At 42.3% G+C, this 19567-nt stretch overlaps 1 protein-coding gene across 2 annotated transcripts in view; it reads left to right on the forward strand.

The window, feature by feature from the left end:
• Positions 1-1078: 1078 nt before the first annotated feature.
• CAMKK1 (calcium/calmodulin dependent protein kinase kinase 1) overlaps positions 1079-19567 on the forward strand; it is a 125605-nt gene continuing 107116 nt past the window's right edge. The window contains exon 1 of one of the 2 annotated variants that reach the window (XM_039334657.1): positions 1079-1320. The gene's annotated coding sequence lies outside the window, so the exon portion shown is untranslated. The remainder of the gene's footprint in view (positions 1321-19567) is intronic. The other variant, XM_039334658.1, reaches the window with a different exon arrangement.

A 19567-nucleotide genomic window follows, 5' to 3' on the forward strand; every position in this document is an offset into this window, starting at 1 on the left:
CCTTTTCGCTTTAAACAAATGGAGTCGAGAGTTTTTCTTTCCTAGGAGATCAGACTGAGGCAGGTCTGACAGTAGCTTTCTGATAATTCAAGAATGCCTAGAGCACATCAGAACTAGTTGTGTGGAAAGGACATAGCCCAGAACTTGCAAGTAAAAATGCATAAAAATAAATATAAAAATAACTCCCATCACACTATAGTTCTTTACAGAAAATCTAAGACTGTGTTTGCACAACATGCATATTTATTCATAGTTACCATGGTTTATCAAATTAACCTAATTTAAACAACTGCATGGACTGGGGCAAAATGTATTCAGTGCAGTTGGGATAGTATGTCAAGCAAGGGTGGTGAGTTTTGCTATATTTAGTCTGTAGGCTTGACACAACCTGCTAAGTCACAAACAAGAGAACTACATTGTGTCTTAGCACCTAATGTAAACACAGCCTGTGTGCCACAGAAAAAGAGGGAGGCATACACCTCCATTCCTCTAAAAGCTTGACCTGATCACTCAATTATTCCCATTTTCCTTTCTTTTATGAATCTATCAAACGCTAGGTTACTGCTAGCCTTGAGTTGTTTATTTTTAAAAAAAGATGGAATTTCAATAAATTAAATCTGATGATCTGGGTTGTAAGGGAGTAACAGATCAAATCAAGAAATACACCAGAGACTAATCAAACGGATGATTTCGCACAACGTGAAAAATCACACACGTGCACGCCCGTATAAATCACAACTGCAGAAGGTGAGATCAGCCCAAAAGGGAAAGAGCGGTGATTTTGGGGAGGGGAGGGTTCCCTCATCTTAGCCACTTCTCTCGGCCGGCAACCCCGGGCACACGATACTCCCTCCGCAACTTTTCTGCTTGGCAGGCAGCAACGCCGCGATTCAGCGGCGGCGGAGGCGGCGGCATTTCCAAAGATCCTCCAATGGCGATCCGAGCCCGGGAGGGCAATTGTCCAATCCAATGAGAATCCGAGGAGCTGCTGTGCCATCTGCCAATCGGGCCGTCTGTCACAGGAGCTGTCCCTGGAGGAGGAGGGCGGGCGGGGGGGGGAGGAGGAAGCGCGAGAGCCCGGCTCAGGCGCCCTGGGCTGCGGATTGGAGGCTCGTGGGAGCGCTCTGCCGCGTCTGTTGCAGGCAGGAGCACGTTGGGAAGCGGCGGGGCGAAGGCGGGTTGGCTTCGCCTGGAAGGGGCGGTGGGCGGGTAGGTGCTGCCGCCGATTGCTTCAGCCCGGAGGCTGGCAGGTGAGCTGCGGCGATCGCTCCTCTGGCAACCGAGCGAAGGCTTTGCGGAGTGGACCGTCTGCTGGGAAAGGTAGGTCCTTTGTTCGGGTGGCTTTACCCGCCGCCGGGCTCCAGACCCAGCGCCAATCGATCTGGATCCGGCGAGAACTCGGTCTGCCTCCCCTTCTTCCCTACCGAGGCTGGTAATGGATGTGGAACCCTGGTTCTTGCCGGACGCGGCGTCCTTCCGCTGAGGGGTGGTCGCGCCCGGCTTAGAGAGGACGTAGGAGCTTGAGAAAAACCCTGAAACCAAATGAAGGGGACTGAGAGATGTGAATGCGAGAAGGAAAAAAGTTGCCTCTGAGCGAGTGCAGAGCACCCAACCATCCCTCTCGTTCTTTCGAGCCAGATGCGATTTTGGAGCAAAAGGGGCTGGCTGAACGGGCGAGGCGGGAAGGGTTTTCCGCAGGCTGAGGCGCATTCCCAATGCGGGGAAAGTCCGGAGCAGCTCAGCCTCTGCTCCCCAGCAGCCCCACGTGCAGGTGTGTATCCTGGGCGGCTGTGCACACGTTCGTTGTGCTATTGCATCTTGACTTATAGCTTTAGCTTTGGACTCTTTTGAAGCCCACCTCTTCCAGTATCCCGTTTAGTGTATTGAGAGGCTTTGTAAAGACCGACGTTCCTTCGCTGGAGCAAATGGTTCTAAGTGAACTGAAATTCCAGTTCACACCTGCTCCTTTGAAATCAGAGTTTCTCCACCTTTTTCCCCCCTTTCCGACTTTGTTTTTCTCCTGTGCCCCTCCATCCAGATCCCAATGCCAAATGCAGACATGGGGTAGTAACTGGTGCATTTTCTGACATCTAGCAGGCACAATTATAATTCACTTTGCTTTTCTGTGACCTCAGATGTGTCCTGATCCACCTGTTAATTTTTCATCTGTGGCCCCCTTGAAATATCCTAGGGCAGCAGGGGCCCCATAGGGTCCCAGTTGTAAATCACTCCTTTAAATTTTGTTTAATGTGCAGTGAGATTGGGTGCATTTTTGACACAGGCCTCCACTTTTTTTACCTAGCCTACCTTGCATGGTTCCTTTAAGCTTCCTTGAAGCAGTCAAGAATGAGAAAGGCATATAAGGAATAGTAACTAAAATCCAGATCTGCATTTAAACCTTCTCAACTCCTATAATTTACCCCATTTTTTCATATTCTACACCAAGATGCTCCCTTAAAAGGGCTGCTCAAGTTCTTTTTTCCTTTTCGAGACAGAAGGAGGGAAAAGATTATCATGGCATGATGACCTTTCTAGGCAGATAACTTTCATGGTTTACTGATGAGCTGTCTTCCACCAATGTTTAATCTTTAATTTAACATGATCCTTTAAGACACTTTAATTCTTGCCCTCTAACCAGCATGTTCTATCCAGAGAGAGATAATTCATTTTCTTTCCCATCTGAACTCTGATTAGAATAACTAATATGCTAAAATACTTTTACGGCTGGATTTAAAGTCTTAGTAAAGCATTTGCTTTTTGGCATTGCCTCAGTTACCCCAATTAGCAGTCATGCAGGAGAACCAAAAGAGAAAAATGAATGAAAGCAAAGAATTTACAGGGACCTCCTTGTCGATCCAGGTGTGGTGTGTAGGACAATATGCAAGTCTGGATGGAGATGTGGGACTGAATTTGAAGGTGGTGCACTCTTGAAAGACAAGATGTGTATTTTGAGATTCTCCTATACACGGAGATGCTGTTACCTGTAGAAGGGCAGCTAGAAAAATGGGAATCCTTTGCCACTGGCATTCCCTTTTGGAGAAACCTTCTCTTACTGTTTTTTGCCTCGATTATGGTCAGATTAAATCACTTTTTATTTCTTCCATCCAATGCTTCCTTTTAAGATGGTGCAGATGCTTCAGCCAATGAAGAATGTAACCCATCTGTTTGCTGGCTAGAGATTGGCAATGGGCCAGCATAAACTAGCAGCCTGATCATTCTAGAGGTCCAGTTTAAAGGTCTGCTGGCCAGACTCTAAAAGACTTGCAGCCAATTTATTTAAAGGATTGCTTGTCACTGTACAAATCAGTGCAGGCCTTGAGGTCTTCCATGGAGAATTCTGGGAGTTGAAGTCCACGAGTCATAAAAGAGCCGAGGTTGCCCACCCCTGTTCTAGAGTCTAGTTTATTATTTAGTTGCAAGGGATATGGCCTTTTCTATGGTAGTTGCATCCTTATTGAATGCTCTTCTGTTGGAAATTCCTTTCTGACTATTTCCACCTGGATTTTAGAGAGCTGGATAATCTTTCCTGCTTTTAACTGCACAATGATATTAGATGGCTTTTAATGGCCACATGTATTTATGCATTTAAAATGGTTCTGAGGGCCTTGGTTTTAAAAGGTGGCATAAAATATTTAAGTGCTGTAAGTAAAAATGCAAACATGGAGCCCAAAGGAAATGTGAGACCATCCATGAAAGGTTCAAATGCAAAAAGATTGTCAATCATCTATAGGAGCTGAGATTTCAATTTTTCTTTTAAAGAAAACATCACTATGCTATTTAAACACTACAATGGGACAAAGAATAGGAGCCTTGGTTGAATCATCCCAAGAAAGAATCACATCTCTTAATTAATGAATGTGTAATGTCCTCGTCCAGTCAATTTTTTGAGTGATGTATTTATCTGGCTCATACGATACTCTATAGCATACTGTAGTTTATACCACGATGATTTATTAAACAAATCATAATTGATTGGATTTGCCCAACATGCTAACTATAAAGCATGGTTATATGCTGCAGACTGACCAAATCCATGTCATGGCTTATTATAAAGGGTCAATTCAGTTATAATCTTTTAGCTAAGCAAACTTCAAATTGCTTTTATAAGGAGAAAATGAGAAGGACAGGGTAACAAAGTAGTTAAACTGTTCATAATTCTTTTTCCTTTACTCATCCTATCTAACTGAGGCTACCACCTCATAAAAGTAATGGGGTCAACTCAAATTCACAAAAACGTTTAATCAAACATAGGTCTGTCTTATTCTGTCTTATTCAGGAGAGAATCTTGTGTAGTATAGAATTCCAAATCCATTCATTTTTAAGATCACAATTCTTCTCATATTCACAGACTAAATGATTTCCATAATACTCAGTTCCTTTTAAGATTTGGAAAATTGGAATATAGATTGTTCATTTAAGCTTGCAACAGTCTTCCATTTTTGTTTGTAGCTCCATTTTTTTCTCCACTTGTTTCTGTTTCTAATAGGGTGAAACCCCAAATACTGAAATAGCTCTTGATTATAAGAGTTATTAATTAATTCAATTAATTGAATGAACATTTTGATTTATCTGATCATTCCAAATATTGAATCATATTTTGCGTGATGTTGATTGGTTTGTTGGTTTGTTGGTTTGATTATGTGCCATCAAGTCGTTTTCAAATCCTAGCAACTACATAGATATTCTCCATGCTAATCTATCCCTGACACATTATATGTTGCACCTAGGACAATTCCTACTTTCCCAAATATCCTAAATTATTATCACCAGTGTCCTATCTTATCCTAAATGTCACTATCTTTTCTTTCGTTTAAGCTTCTCAGAGCCACCTTGAACCATGAGATAAGGGGCACATAAATTTGATAATACTGCAATAACTGACAACTCCATTTGCTATATTTGTAACCATGTCTCTAGAAGCAAAATGCTCATTTAAAAAAAATGTTCTTGATAGTTTAGAATACACCTATTTCTGACTTTCCATTGTCCGGAAAATCAAATTTTATCCCTTTCTCTTTTGAGCACTGTAATTTCCCATCACCCTAATGCAGTGTTTTTCAACCTTCACAACTTTAAGATGTGCTAACTGGGGAATTTTGGAAGTTGCAGTCCACATGTCTTGAAATTGTTGAAAAACACTGCACTGGGGTGTATGTGTATGTGTGCATATGTGTGTGCGTGTGTGTGTATCTGTGTGTGCATATCTTTACAAGTAATCATCTGGCAGATCTAGTGATGAGTTGACACTTCCTCCCTTATAGCTCAGAAAACTGGTTAATCCACAGTTAACTATTTTTCCCTCTGGTGATGTTCTTGGGAGTGAAATCATTTGTTTATGAATGGCAGAAAATTCCCCAAAAGTCTGTCTAGTTCTTTTTGGTTTTGCTAATTGATGTTTTATGTTTGATTTGTCTTCCAGTTGTATTGACACAACTTCCTGCAGTTATGGCTCTCAGCCCAATAAATGGGAAAGGCTATTTTATTTCTAGTATTTTTTTTTTTCTTGTGTCTCAGACTTTAGTTTTTGGTATGAGTCAGTGTGATGGGTGAGCCCCTAAAGTGTGCTGATTCAAGCCCACAGTGACGAGTCATATAAGAGCTATATCTCTATAGCAGCTACTATAATAGTTACTAGTAGGAGCATGTGACTTTTTTAGGGTTAAGATTTGGTCACATTTCCAAAGCTAGAATAAAAATGCGCAATTTTATTGTATTTCATTGAAATATAAATTGCACGAATGGTAAAATTAAATATGAATATAATCATTCCCAAGGTATTTAATAATTTTCTATACTAGAAGAACTTTAAGAGCCATGTCAAGGCCATGGGAGGTTAGAAGAAACCTCAGTTATATACCTTTATTGTACAAAATCTGTACCCCCTGCTTCCATCAAGTTATTTGTGCAACCTCTCCTTAGCTGTAGTCAGTTTTAGGCAAGAAAGCTAAATTTATACTTTGTGCCTTTAAAATGGAGATAGGAAGGAATATCTGCAGAAATGGGGCAGCATTCTTAGCTGATCCAAAAAGCTAAGAAAGGTCAGATTTCATTACTACAGATATTGACTTACAACAGTTTGTTTAGTGACTGTTCAGAGTTACAACAGCACTGAAAAAAAGTGACTTACAACTGTTGCAGCATCCCCATGGTCACGTTATCAAAATTCAGACACTTGGCTACTGGTTCATATTTATGACCCTTGCAGTGTCCCGGGGTTATGCAATCACCTTTTGCAACCTTCTGACAAGCAAAGTCAATGGGGGAAGCCAGATTCACTTAACAACCATGTTACTAACTTAACTGCATTGATTCACTTAACAACTGTGGCAAGAAAGGATGTAAAACTGGGCTAAACCCCACTTAAGAAATGTCTCGCTTAGCAACGTAATTTTAGGCTCAACTGTGGTCGTAAGTTGAGGACTACCTGTACTTGGATGGAAAAGCCGTGTTGTAGAATTAGCTGCATTGCCTTGAATTTTTTTTTTTCTGTGTGTCCTTCAGATCTCACACCAATGCACTGATTGACACTGTAAACTGAATCTATTTATCTTGCTACTGGTCATGATCTTCTGTTTCCTTCCACATTTCCTACCCTTACAGCCTTCTCCAGAGAGCTGGGTCTTCACATATTGCAGTGGTTCTCAACCTTTTCTTCATCATGGACCCCCTTTAAATAACTTTCATGGCCACAGACTCCAAGACTTAATTCAAGTTTTAAATCATAATATTTCTTCAAACCTTCATGGATACCCTGTGATGACATCGTGGCCCCCCAGGGATCCATGGACCACAGCTTGAGAACCACTGACATATTGGGTCCAAAGCAAAATAACAGAATAATAGAATAACAGAATTGGAAGGGACCCTAGAGGTTTTCTAGTCCAACCCCCTGCTCAGGCAGGAAAATTTACCATTCCAGGTAAGTGGCTGTCCAGTCTCTTCTTAAAAGCCTCCAGTGATGGAGCACCCACAACTTCTGAAGGCAAGCCATTCCACTGATTAAATCTTCTCACTGTCAATAAATTTCTCCTTAGTTCTCGGTTGCTTCTCTCCTTGATTAGTTTCCATCCACTGTTTCTTGTCTTGCCTTCTGGTGCTTTGGAAAATAGGTTGACCCCCTCTTCTTTCTGGCAGCCCCTCAAATATTGGAACACTGCTATCACGTCACTCCTATTCTTATTATACCTAGGTGTGACATAATAATTTGAGCCTGATCAAATTACCTTGAGTGAGAATTCTTGAGTGAGAATTGTACCTTGAGTGAGAATTGTGTACCTTGAGTGAGAATTCTGGGTTAAATTGTTCAGTAAACCATTCGTTTGTTTTCTTGGTTGTTCACTGTTCTCTGGAGCCTTCTCCAGCACCAAAGTTCAAAAGCATCAATACTCTTCCTAGCTTGTTTCTTCAAAGTCCAGCTTTCACTTCCATAGAATGTCAATAAGCATGAAGACCTTCAGCTCCTCATTCAACAGAGTCACAGAAATATCTGAAAAATACGGCTTGAAGCTTAACACCTCAAAAACCAAGATCATGGTCGTCAGCAAACAACTCGTTAATTTACCACCAATAAATTCAGAAGCAATACCACTAGAAAAAGTTGAAAGGATCACGCACCTGGGTTCTAATTTACATGAAAGCTAGGACATGACCACTGAAGTAAAGACAAGGATAGAGAAAGCTCGAACAGCATTCTTCAAAATGAAAAAAGTCTTCTGCAGTCACGACATAAGCCTAAGACTGAAAATCAGGCTTGTCAGATGCTATATTTTTTCTATCCTGCTCTATGGAGTAGAGAGTTGGTCTCTGACAGAAGGCCACCTGAAGAGACTAGAAGCATTTGAAATGTGGATTTACAGGCAGCTGTTACGTATAAGTTGGGCTGACAAGATCAGAAATGAGGAGGTGATAAGGCGCCTGGGAAAGCCAAGGGAAACCATCAAAACAATTAAAAAACAAAAATTAGAATATTTCGGACATGTGATGCAACACCCAGAAAAATACGGCATACTCCATTTAATCCTCCAGGGAAAGATTGAAGGCAAACGAGGTCCAGGCAGAAGAAGAACATCATGGCTTCAAAATCTAAGGGACTGGTTTGGACAAAACTCAGTAGCACTTTTTTGTGCAACTGCTGATAAAAACAGGATCGCCAACATGATCACCGATAATGGATATGGCACAAGAAGAAGAAGAAGAATGTCACAGAGCATAACATAGCTTTCACAATTCTGATCATGGGATTTGAATGAAAATACCTTTTTTGATGCATCATTAAAAGCATATTGGAGGCAAATGCTGAAGAAATGCCTTCCTCGTGCTGTACTAGAGATGGCAGATGATCTTGGAAGAAGCAGGGTACTTTCAATCCATCCTAGCTCAGTTTGCATAATAGTGTGACTTTCAAGAACCTTATAGAGATGCATTCTGATTCCCTCCCTTGTTCCTGCAGCACAGTTAGTCTCAATAATGGGGAAAATGGATTTTCTCCTATAGATGAACTATCTTGGAGAAATGCTGTTTTATCTTTCACCCAAAACCTTCCCAAGATATCCCTTTAAGATAAACAGCAAGTGAGGGGACCTGCCTTCCCTCTTAATGAGAAAAATGTTTTTTGTTTTTTCTTAGATCCCATATTCAAACTGCCAGCAAGAGATTCTGTTTTGTGAGTGCATTTCTGCATCTACAAATTAAAGTTGCACACACATACCTAATGATATTTCATGATATTGTATGTAATATATTAACTTGTGTAGTTTCCTTACAGATCAATAGAAGTCTTTGTCCCAATTTCCTTCCTCTTCCTTGATAAAATAAACAAAATCCTCTGCAAATGACTTCAGAGTTAGATGTGTTTAATTTTTTCCCCTGCTTCATGGATTAATAACCATTTTCAGGGCTCTGGGATTGATATAATAGATGGGAGAATATGCTGAGAAAGACTGTGAATAAGTTCTGTTTAGTTATCTGCTCAACATCAGATCCAAATAATATCTTATTTTTGCATGCTATGCCAACGTATGCTGCAGGCTTTTTGTTCTTAATGTTATTGCCCTTGACATTAGCTAATTAAGCTTTATCCTTCTTGCAAAGGGATTTGAGGGTCAAACTCTTTTCAAAACTGCATTGCTTAAAATTTTACATTAAGGATATTTTCACTTCTCCCTCTCTCTTTTTCATAATCTGGAATAAAAAAAATGCAGTCTCCCAGCATGATCTTCATTTATAAGCCCAGGATGGTGCTTGCCTCCTACCACCAGTCAAAATGCACCTGGTCAAGCATGCATGGCATACAGAATGACAGATGGCATTATAACACTGAGAAGGTTTCATAGTGAGCCTGATGACTGTGCTAACCAGACAGGTATCTATAATACAATATGGCTGGCCCAATGCATTAGCTCAGCAACTTACTAGCAGTGACTTGATTTCAGCAGAATTGACCTATTGTTAAGGCATCATCTCTAAAGTACTTTTGTCACAAAGCCATGGATTCCCCCCCCATCTGAAAAATGTACATTTTGGAGGTACGAAGCCGAGCGAATACTCTCTTACATTTATTCATATTTATCTATACTGTTTATTTTTTACCTGTCTGCTAATGCGTTTTATATAAACCAGTGTCAAATGGTGACAAGCTGCAATTCATTAGAGACCACAAAAGAAAAAGAATGAGAGAAAAATAATAAAACCAATATCAGTTCTTGTATATCTGAATTTTTGAGTACAGTTGAATTCAAAATGGCAGTATCTATGCACTGGGATCATATGGAACTGTAGGTACTTTGGAAGAGGAAAGAAACAACCGAAGAAGAATGGAATCAAAAAAGAGAATAAAAAAGGCTGCTTAGTTGCATTTATTAATATTGTAGGCTCAAAATATAAGCAAATCAGCCTTGCTAGAGAGAGATTTTCGGAGCTGGAAAAAACACAGGTATCTCAAAACATCGTTAACCACAAGCAAATAGATACCACATTTCAGCATTGGGTTTTATCTGGAAAAAGGACAGTTAGTCCTTTGATCTTGCATTCTGGGGGAAAAAAAGCTCAAATGGTTTGGAAACTCAAGATTACCCTACTCACTGTTGTAAGAGGGAGGAGTGGGGAAACGCTGTCAGTCTTCAAGTTCTGTTAACCCATAACAATAATGTAGAATTTCAGTATTGTGAAACTTGTTTTTTTTTACCTGACTTACTTCAAAGAATTGACATTAACGACCATGTTGGTTCTTGGTTTATTTGACAAAATACTTGGCAAAATATGTCCTTAGTTTTGGTGGGTAAGGAGAGGAGGAGATCAAAATGATAAATTTCAGTCAAGAGTTTCATCAAAGGGAAGAAAGAAATACATGGTACATTTGACAAAGGGAGCAACTGGGCGACTCTTCATGAATGTTAACATCAATCATCCCCTCTTTTGATCCTCACTAAGTCAGAGTTGAGCCTGCTTGTCTTTCATCAGCCATCACCAATCAGTCTTCAAGGATCCAACCATCACAGAGGTTTTTTTTTTTTACAGAATCTGATGGGTGGCTATAAAAGTGTTTTAAATAAATAAATAAATAAATAGCATGAATTTAACAGGTGTTACGCTCTTTTTATTGGCATTATTTTAATTGTTGATTGGGAGCTACCCCAAAATTTGATATGAAATGGGCAGCTATATAAATGTTTTAAATAAATTTATCAGTTAAGTTAATGGTAAGCCATTTTGATCTAGGGATTATGCCACCAGACTAGAAACCAGGAGACTGTGAATTATAATCTGGTTTTGGATTTTGGACTAATCTCTCTGTCTCAGCTCAATCCAATTTACAGGACTGTTGTTGTGGGGAAAATAGGAGGAGGAAGGAGGTTTTTTTTTTGTATATTTATCACCTTGAATTAAATAATACAGATGGGATATGAATAAACAAATATATAAATATAATTTCTCATCCCTTCCTTTCTGATAAGGAAAGAGTTTTAACTTGTATGTGGAGCTGCAAAGTGGAGGTTTTCAAATGTTTTACTAAGGGCTATCTCTTGTACTCATAAAGGAGTGACTTAGAAGGAAGGGAAGCAGTACAGATAGTCTTTGACTTAGGACCACAACCGAGCCCCAAATTTCTGTTGCTAAGCGAGACATTTGTTAAGTGAGTTTTGCCCCATTTTATGACTTCTTGCCGCTGTTGTTAGGCAAATCACTGCAGTTGTTAAGTTAGTAACACAGTTGTTATGTGAATTGGGTTTCCCCATTGAATTTGCTTGCCAGAAGTTTGCAGAAAATAATCACATGACCCCAGGACATTGCAAGCATCATAAATATGAGTCAGTTGCCAATCGTCTGAATTCTGATCACATGACCATGGGGACGCTGCAATGGTTGTAAGTGTGAAAAAGGATCATAGGTCATTTTTTTTCAGTGCCATTGTTATAAGTAGAAGACTACCTTGTATAACAACCATTCATTCAGTGATTGTTCAAAATTACAGCGGGATGAAATAAGGCATAGTTATGATCAGGCTTTGAAGTTATGGCTATTGCAGCACCTTCGTGTTATCAAAATTCAGATGATTGGCATCCTGCCCACATTCATAACCAAAGTGGGTGCTTTAGTTTCCCTTTATCTGTCCATCTCTCTCTCCATTACTGCCCTTTTTTGACTCTTTCTCAAAAAAGGCCTCACAAAGGGCCAGGTGTGCCTTATCGGCAGTTGCAGGAAGAAGATGGTGAAAGTCTGCTGAAGGCTGGTGGGTTGGCAGAATGCAAGGCTGCCAAAAGGCATAGACGTGGGGAGATAGGTGGGGGGGGGGAGTTGAAGCAGAGGTGAGTGGGACAGGACAAGAGAAGCATCATTTCTTCGCCTAACAACAGTGTGGTCCTTGCCTAACAACTGTAACCAGGGACTACCAGATCTGCCAAGCGATGCAGTTACTGATGTTTTGCCTAATGATGGCTTTGCTTAGCGACATAAATTCTAGTCCCAATTAGGGTTGTTAGGCAAGGGCTATTTATATATGTAAGTTTTCCATATGGCTTCCAGGAAGCCTTGAGTTCAGGCTGGGAAAAAAAAAGTTAATTTCCTGTACAGGAAAAAAAAATGCTATTAGCAAAACTGAGAGCTGGAAGGAAGCCTGTAAGAAAACACTTAGAGGCTGGTTAGTAGCTGCAAGAGGGAAAATGTAATTTTCCTGCTTGATTTCTTGTTGAAGTTTGGAATAATGTAGTTCCAAGTATGAACACTAATAGGCCTGCTTTGCTTTGGAGATGCTTTGTTTTTTTAGAGAGAGAAAGAGAAATTGTAGTGATTATATTTGGATTTAGGTTGCTTGTACAATGGAACAACACCAGAGAGAGATCTAGATTGGAGCTCGTTAACCAAGACTTACAACAAGAGTCCTCAAAATTGTTAAATATGTATCAAGATATAGCAGGTGGGAAAAACAGGTTATAGGTCAGGCATATCAAACTTGCGACGTCACGTGAGATATCGCGACTTTTTTCCCATTGACGGCAATGGGGTGGGTGCGGTATCAATGTGATGCCTCCAGCCTGTGGGCCGGCAGTTTGATATGCCTGGTATAGAAAGTTCTCAACTTATAACCATTCATTTAGTGATAGTTTAAAGTGACAAAGGAAAACTGACATGACCATTTCTCACACAATTATTGCAGCAGATCACCTTTTGCATTCTTCTGACAAGTAAAATCAGTGGGGAAGGCAGATTCACTTAGCAATCATGTTACTAACTGAACAGCTGCAGTGATTCATTTAACAACTGCAGCAAGAAGTAAATAGGGCAAAACATACTTAACAACTTAGCAATGGAAATTTGGGGCTCAATTGTGGTCATAAGACAAGGACTACCTGCACTTCAGAATCATGTCTTTCTAAAGGTCATGCTTCAAAACCTATATAAAATGTTTTAGATAAATAAATAGCTGGGGCTAGGAATCGGGGCTCACGCCATCCTGTGGTGCTTGGGTCTCGAACCCAGGCTGTAAGCTTTCTAACTGACAAGCTCAGCGTGTTTAACTGCTGAGCCATCGCAGCCCTCCTACTGCAAAATCCCCACACTAATTCTAGCCAAATTTCTCGTATATCTGGAGCTGCTTTGCTACATGATTTTTCCTTTTCATGTCAGCACCGATTCATAAATCTCCATATCCAGACTTGGCGGCGCTGTGGTTAGAATGCGGTATTGCAGGCTAATTCTGCCGACTGCTGAGGTTTGTTCCTCCCCAGTTTAAAGTTGACTCTTGCCTTCCATCCTTTCGAGTCAATAAAATGAGAAGCCAAAAAGTCCACGTTTTGGACAGAGATGACCGCTGGTTTGAAAGAGGGGTCAAAGAGGCCATCTATGTCAAAACTGAATAGCCTTCTCTCAAGAGAGGGGGAAGGATATGACATCATTTATCTCCAGTGTACAACACAGTCCTTTCAATAGTTCCAAGAAGGCTCTACACCCATTTGCACTATTCAGGTGACCCTGAAGACACAGAAAAGCCTCCAGGTAGCTTTAATGACTCGCTAAAAGAATGCAAATAAACAGGTGTCTGCAAGGAATATAAATCCTTTCATTCCCCACCATCCAGTCAGAGCTGAAGAAGCTTCTTGGATGAGAAGCGAAACATCTTCAAAGAAAAACAAGAAAGTCCAGTTGACTCGTGAAAAAGCATCTTTGGGAGAAGCCAGATTGTTGAGGGCAATATGCTGACTCTAAACTGCTTGGAGAGGGCTATAAAGCACTATGAAGCGGTATATAAGTCTAAGTGCTATTGCTATATTTCTGGGGATAGTGTAGGGCAGGGGTAGGCAACCCAAAACACTCAAAGAGCCACTTGGACTCATTTCCCACAGAAAAAAAAACACTGGGAGCCGCAAAACTTTTTTGATATCTGAAATGAAGATAACACTGCATATATCCTTTTTTACCTTTTATGTATATATGTATATGTTTTCTGAGATTTTCGCGGGTGTTTGTATGTAGGTCTTTGGTTGTTCGGGTTTTCTCCCGCGTAAAATTGGAAGTGTCTTGGCGACGTTTCGACGAAGTCCCATTCGTCATCTTCAGGCTGGTGTTTTCAGCTTCGTGCTTCGAGGAGCAATGTGTGGTCTTAGCTGTTTCTTCCTTTTAACTGCCAATGGGGGTATGAACTGATGGGTGGGAGCTTGGCTGTGTTCTGATTGGGTGGAGGTGTGTTCTGATTGGTTAGGGGCTTGGCTGTGCTCTGATTGGCTGGGGGGTTGGCTCCACTTTAAACTCCTCCAATCCATACATGAAGCAAACTGACACCCTCCATGAAGATGAGGCACGACCACGAACGCAAAGCCAAAAAATAGCAAAGCAGCCCACCATCTTAAACCCCCCTGCAACTCAGACTAATCTGAGCACAACAAAGCCCCCACCCAAACAGAACACTCCCCCAGCCAATCAGAGCACAGCCAACCCCCCAGCCAATCAGAGCACAGCCAAGCCCCTAACCAATCAGAACACACCTCCACCCAATCAGAACACAGCCAAGCTCCCACCCAATCAGTTCATACCCCCACTGGCAGTTAAAAGGAAGAAACAGCTAAGACCACACATTGCTCCTTGAAGCACGAAGCTGAAAACACCAGCCTGAAGATGACAAATGGGACTTCCAAACGTTGCCAAGACACTTCCTCTCCCCCTCTCTTTCTCCCTCTTTCCTCTTTTTCTCTTTCCTCTCCCCCTCTTTCTTTCTCTTTCTTCTCTTTTTCTCTCTCTCCCCCTTTCCTCTCTCTCCCTTTTTCCCTTTCCTCTCCCTCTCTTTCTTTCTTTCCTCTTTCTTTCGTTTTTCTCTTTCCTCTTTCACTCTCTCTCTTTCCTCTTTCTCTCTCTTTCCTCTTTCTCTTTCCTCTGTCTCTTTCTCTCTCTCTTTCTCTTTTCTTTCTCTTTCCTCTTTCTTCTCTCTTTCCTCAATCTTTTTTCTCTTTCCTTTTTCTCTTTCCTCTCCCCCTTTCTTTCTCTTTCCTTTTTCTCTTTCCTCTCCCCCTTTCTTTCTCTTTCCTCTTTCTCTCTTTCCTCTTTCCTCGTTCCTATCTTTCTCTTTCCTCAATCCTTTTTCTCTTTCCTCTTTTTCTCTCTTTCCTCTCCCCTCTATTTCTTTTTCCTCTCTCTCTCTTTCCTCTCCCTCTTTCTTTCTTTCCTCTGCCCCTCTTTTTCTTTCTCTCTCTTTCCTCTCCCTCTTTCTCTCATTCTCTCTTTCCTCTTTCTTTCGTTTTTCTCTTTCCTCTTTCACTCTCTCTCTTTCCTCTTTCTCTTTCCTCTCTCTCTTTCTCTCTCTCTTTCTCTTTTCTTTCTCTTTCCTCTTCTCTCTTTCCTCAATCTTTTTTCTCTTTCCTTTTTCTCTTTCCTCTCCCCCTTTCTTTCTCTTTCCTCTTTCTCTCTTTCCTCTTTCCTCGTTCCTATCTTTCTCTTTCCTCAATCCTTTTTCTCTTTCCTCTTTTTCTCTCTTTCCTCTCCCCTCTATTTCTTTTTCCTCTCTTTCTCTCTCTTTCCTCTCCCTTTCTCTTTCTCTCTTTCCTCTCTTTTTCTCTTCCCTCTTCCCCCCCCTCTCTCTTTTCTGTCCCTCTTTCTCCCTTTCTTTTTCCTCTCTCTTTCCTCTTTCTCTCTCTTTTTTCTCTCTCTTTCTTTTCTCTTTCTCTTTCTTCTTTCTCAATTTTCTTTCTTTTCTCTCTTTCCTCTTTCTCTCTTTCCTCTATGTCTCTCTCTCCCTCTCCTCTCTTTTTCTCTGTCTTTCTTTCCTCTTTCTCTTTCCTCTCTTTCCTCTTTCTCGGGCGGGGAGAGGGAGCAGGACGGGAGGCAGCAGCTCCGGTGGCAGCAGCGGCGGCGGCCACTGCTGCATCATTGGGGTTCCCCACTGCCACCCCTGGCCCGGCTGCCATCCCCGCCACATCCTCAGCTGAACAGGCGGGGAGGGCGGAGCAGGACATGAAGCAGCGGCTCCAGCTGTGACGGCGGCACGGCAGCATCGTCAGGGTTCCTTGCCGCTGCCCCCGGCCTGACTGCCGCCCCCACTGGGACTCCACACTGCTTGGCCTCACCCACCATCCATCAATGGAGCCGCGGTGAAGGCAGCGCCCACTCGAGCTGCCTGGGGGGCAGCAGGAGGAAGGAGAGGAGGAGGGCGAGGAAGCAGCCGCCCCAGCCGGGACTCCACGCTGCCCGGCCTCGTCCTCCGTCCATCAATGGAGCCGTGGTGGGGCTGGGTGCCATGTGGCCCACCAGCCCCTCCGCCAGCTCAGCTGCTCACCCCCAGGTATCCCTCTTGCTCCAGCACTCGCCCAAGCCGCCTGGGGGGCACCAGAAGGAAGAAGGAGAGGAGGAGGGCGAGGAAACCACTGCTGCCGCTCCAGCCGGGACTCCACGCTGCCCAGCCTTGCCCTCCGCCCATCTGATGGAGCCGCGGTGGGGGGTGTGCCACGTGGCCCCGCCAGCCCCTCTGCCAGCCCGGCTGCTCACCCCCCCAGGCACCCCTCTTGCCCTGGCGCCTGCCCGAGCCACCTGGGGGGCAGCAGGAGGAAGAAGGGGAGGAGGAAGAGGAAAGCAAGAAAGCCACCGCCAGCACTGGGCCCCAGGAGGCGGCTCTCCTACCTTTGCTGCATCTCCTTCTTCCTTCCCGGCAGCCTGGACTCCGGCGCGCCTTCCTGGCCAGCGGGGCCAATGGTCAGGCTGGCTAGGGATTGCAGGGGCTGGTCTCCCTTGGGCCGCGGCTTGCGGGAGGGCTGGCCCACTCAGCGGAGCCTCCAGTGGGCCGCTCCCAGCAGGGATCCCGGGGCTTCCCCAGGCAGTTCCAAGGCCACGAGGCCCTTGGCTGCGCTTCTCCCAGGGAGTTGGGCACCTGGGTGCAGGGCCAATCAGGAGCCCTGCAGGAGGTAAGTCCGCCTGAGAGAGAGAGAGAAGGGAAGCGAAAGTGCCTCTCTGTCTCTCTCTCTACAAATGGTGGAGGAGGCTCCGGAGCTGCAGGTGACAGCTCAAAGAGCCGCATGCGACTCCGGAGCCGTGGGTTGCCGATAAGGCCATTATCTCGTGGCACGGCCTTTATAATGAGAAATTGAATTGTAAGCTTTGACCGCTTTTTAATTTATGGGGTCACTGCAGGAAGGGGGGAAGGGGTTCTCCCCAGTTTAATCACACCAAGTGGTTCTTTGACAAGCAAAGAACTCTTTGCTTTGTTAAATTGTTTTGAAAAACCAGCTTCTGGGAAGAGAACTCATGTTTGCACACTTAGAAAATCTGTTGCTGGTGTGTATAAAATAATATCTACTACCAATCCCCCGATCTCCTGCTTTAATTTCAGTGTTGTTGTCAAATCCATGAGCTAACAAAACACCAACCCACTACATTTGGCTATGCTACATCTACTGTTTTTCCATTTTGGCAATCTGGCATAGAGAGATGAAATTGGCATGCATGTTGAAGGGAGGTGAATCTACATTAAGCCACGTTCTCCAATCCCTTCTGGAAAAGAATGATTGCAATATAGGTAGTTTTCGACGTACAACCACAGTTGAGCCAACATTTCTGTTGCTAAATGAAACATTTGTTAAGTGAGTTTTGCCCCATGTTATGACCTTTCTTGCCACAATTTTTAAATGGATCATTGTGGTTGTTAAGTTAGTAATACGGTTGTTAAGTGAATCTGGCTTCCCTATTGACTTTGCTTGCCAGAAGGTCGTAAAAGGGGATCACATGACCCTGGGACAACAGTCACAAATATGGGTCAGTTGCCAAACGTCTGAATTTTGATCATGTGACCATGGGGATGCTGCAACAGTCATAAGTGTGAAAAACGGTAATAAGTCACTTATTTCAGTGTTGTGACTTCGAACAATCACTAAATGAATTGTTGTAAGTCGAGGACTACCTGTACTAGGATCAAATGAAGGTTAGGCATGATGCTGATACACGCTTCCTACTTGCCCCAAGTTATTAAATGTTTTAGGAACAGTTCCACTACACAGTAATATATCTGATACCACCAGATTCCTAAAGATATATCATGCACATCCAACATATTTTATGTACAGTCTGATTAAAAATGTCTCAGTGGTTGGATTCAAAACAGTTGCTGTTCTTGTTTCTTATTCAAAGACCTGAATTGAACTCTGAAGAAAAATTCCCCAGTATCAAAAGGGCATCTCCACGCTTTCAATGAACTGTCAGTCAACCATTCTGGATATTAAATAGCAATCCTCTTAAAACAATGAAAAGTTATTTGTACCATAAGCAAATATTGAATCATAGATTCAGATTTCAAAATTTGAGCTTCTGTAAACACATTAAAAATTGCACACAAATACTTCCGGATCTGAACCCATCAACTTCCTCAAACAAAGTTTTGCTCTCCCTTTCATCAGAGCAATGTTGTTGAATTTTGTTACCCTTTCTGTTCAGTGGCCTGCACTTGTACTTGACCAGATCAGCCCACATGACATGTTCTGGGGAAACATGGCTTATTTTGGAAGAATTATGTTAACACTTGCAGCCTATTTGCTGCTGCTTGCATAACTTAACCCAAGTTCATTGCCTGAGTTTGGAGAAAGATAAGATGGAACAGGAACTGATTTGCTTTCATTATATATACATTTAGGGAGAGGGACTTTTAGTTTGAAAGGCTCTAATTCCAATGCAGGATAACTTCATGCCTGTTGGCATAATTCAAAGTATAGAAGTTCACCATGAAATCTACAAGATACTTCAGGAGAATTTACTGTCACAGATTCTAATTCATCAGTCTCTAACTTTGAGGGACTCAATTTTTACTACTCTCATAATTCTGAACTGGAATTGTGGCCCACACATATATTTATTATTATAAACAACAGCATGTCAAGAATACTTAGATGGTAGTTGTTGTCAGTGATTTAGGCACTGATATTCAGGAAAGATCATTAGATGAACTTTGACTTTTCAGTCAGAGGTAGGCAATTTCAGAGCAACCTATAGACTCCCTAGCCCTGTTTTTCACCACAGTTTAACAATTTTTGCTATCAAAATGGCTTAGTGGTTAAAGATGCTGTTTGTCAGCTGACATCCTGAGTTCAAGACCTGAGTGTGAGCCCCCATTATTGTCCCATCTCCTGCCCACCCAACAGTTCAAACGCATGCAAATGCGAATAGATAAATAGGTACCACTTCAGTGGGAAGGTAACAGCTTTCCGTGCTCCTGGAAATGTGTTCAGACAATGCTGGCTCCCTCGGCTAAGAAATAGAGATGAGCATTGCCCCCCTACAATTGGATATGGGGGACAGGGGAAATCCTTTACCTTTTTTTTTTATACTGGCAAAATGCAAAATATCTTGGTCCTTTTTTTAAAAAAACCAAGAACAATGGGAAATAGATATATGAAGTCTTTGCAGGGCCAAACATATTTCACTTTTTTAAAATAATAGATCTTTCCAAAGCAAAAAAAAAAAAAAAAAATGAAAATTGTTGTTCTGATACGATGTCACATTCAACTTCATACTTTCTATTGAAAAAGAACTCCCACATTGTCCTAAATTATGCAATATATAGTTTTAAAATCTGACTTCCAACTTGATGGGAAGGAGTAATAGC

This window comes from Crotalus tigris, unplaced genomic scaffold, assembly GCF_016545835.1.
Source record: "Crotalus tigris isolate CLP2741 ecotype Arizona unplaced genomic scaffold, ASM1654583v1 scf7180000017632.1879674, whole genome shotgun sequence".
Lineage (NCBI taxonomy): Eukaryota > Metazoa > Chordata > Lepidosauria > Squamata > Viperidae > Crotalus > Crotalus tigris.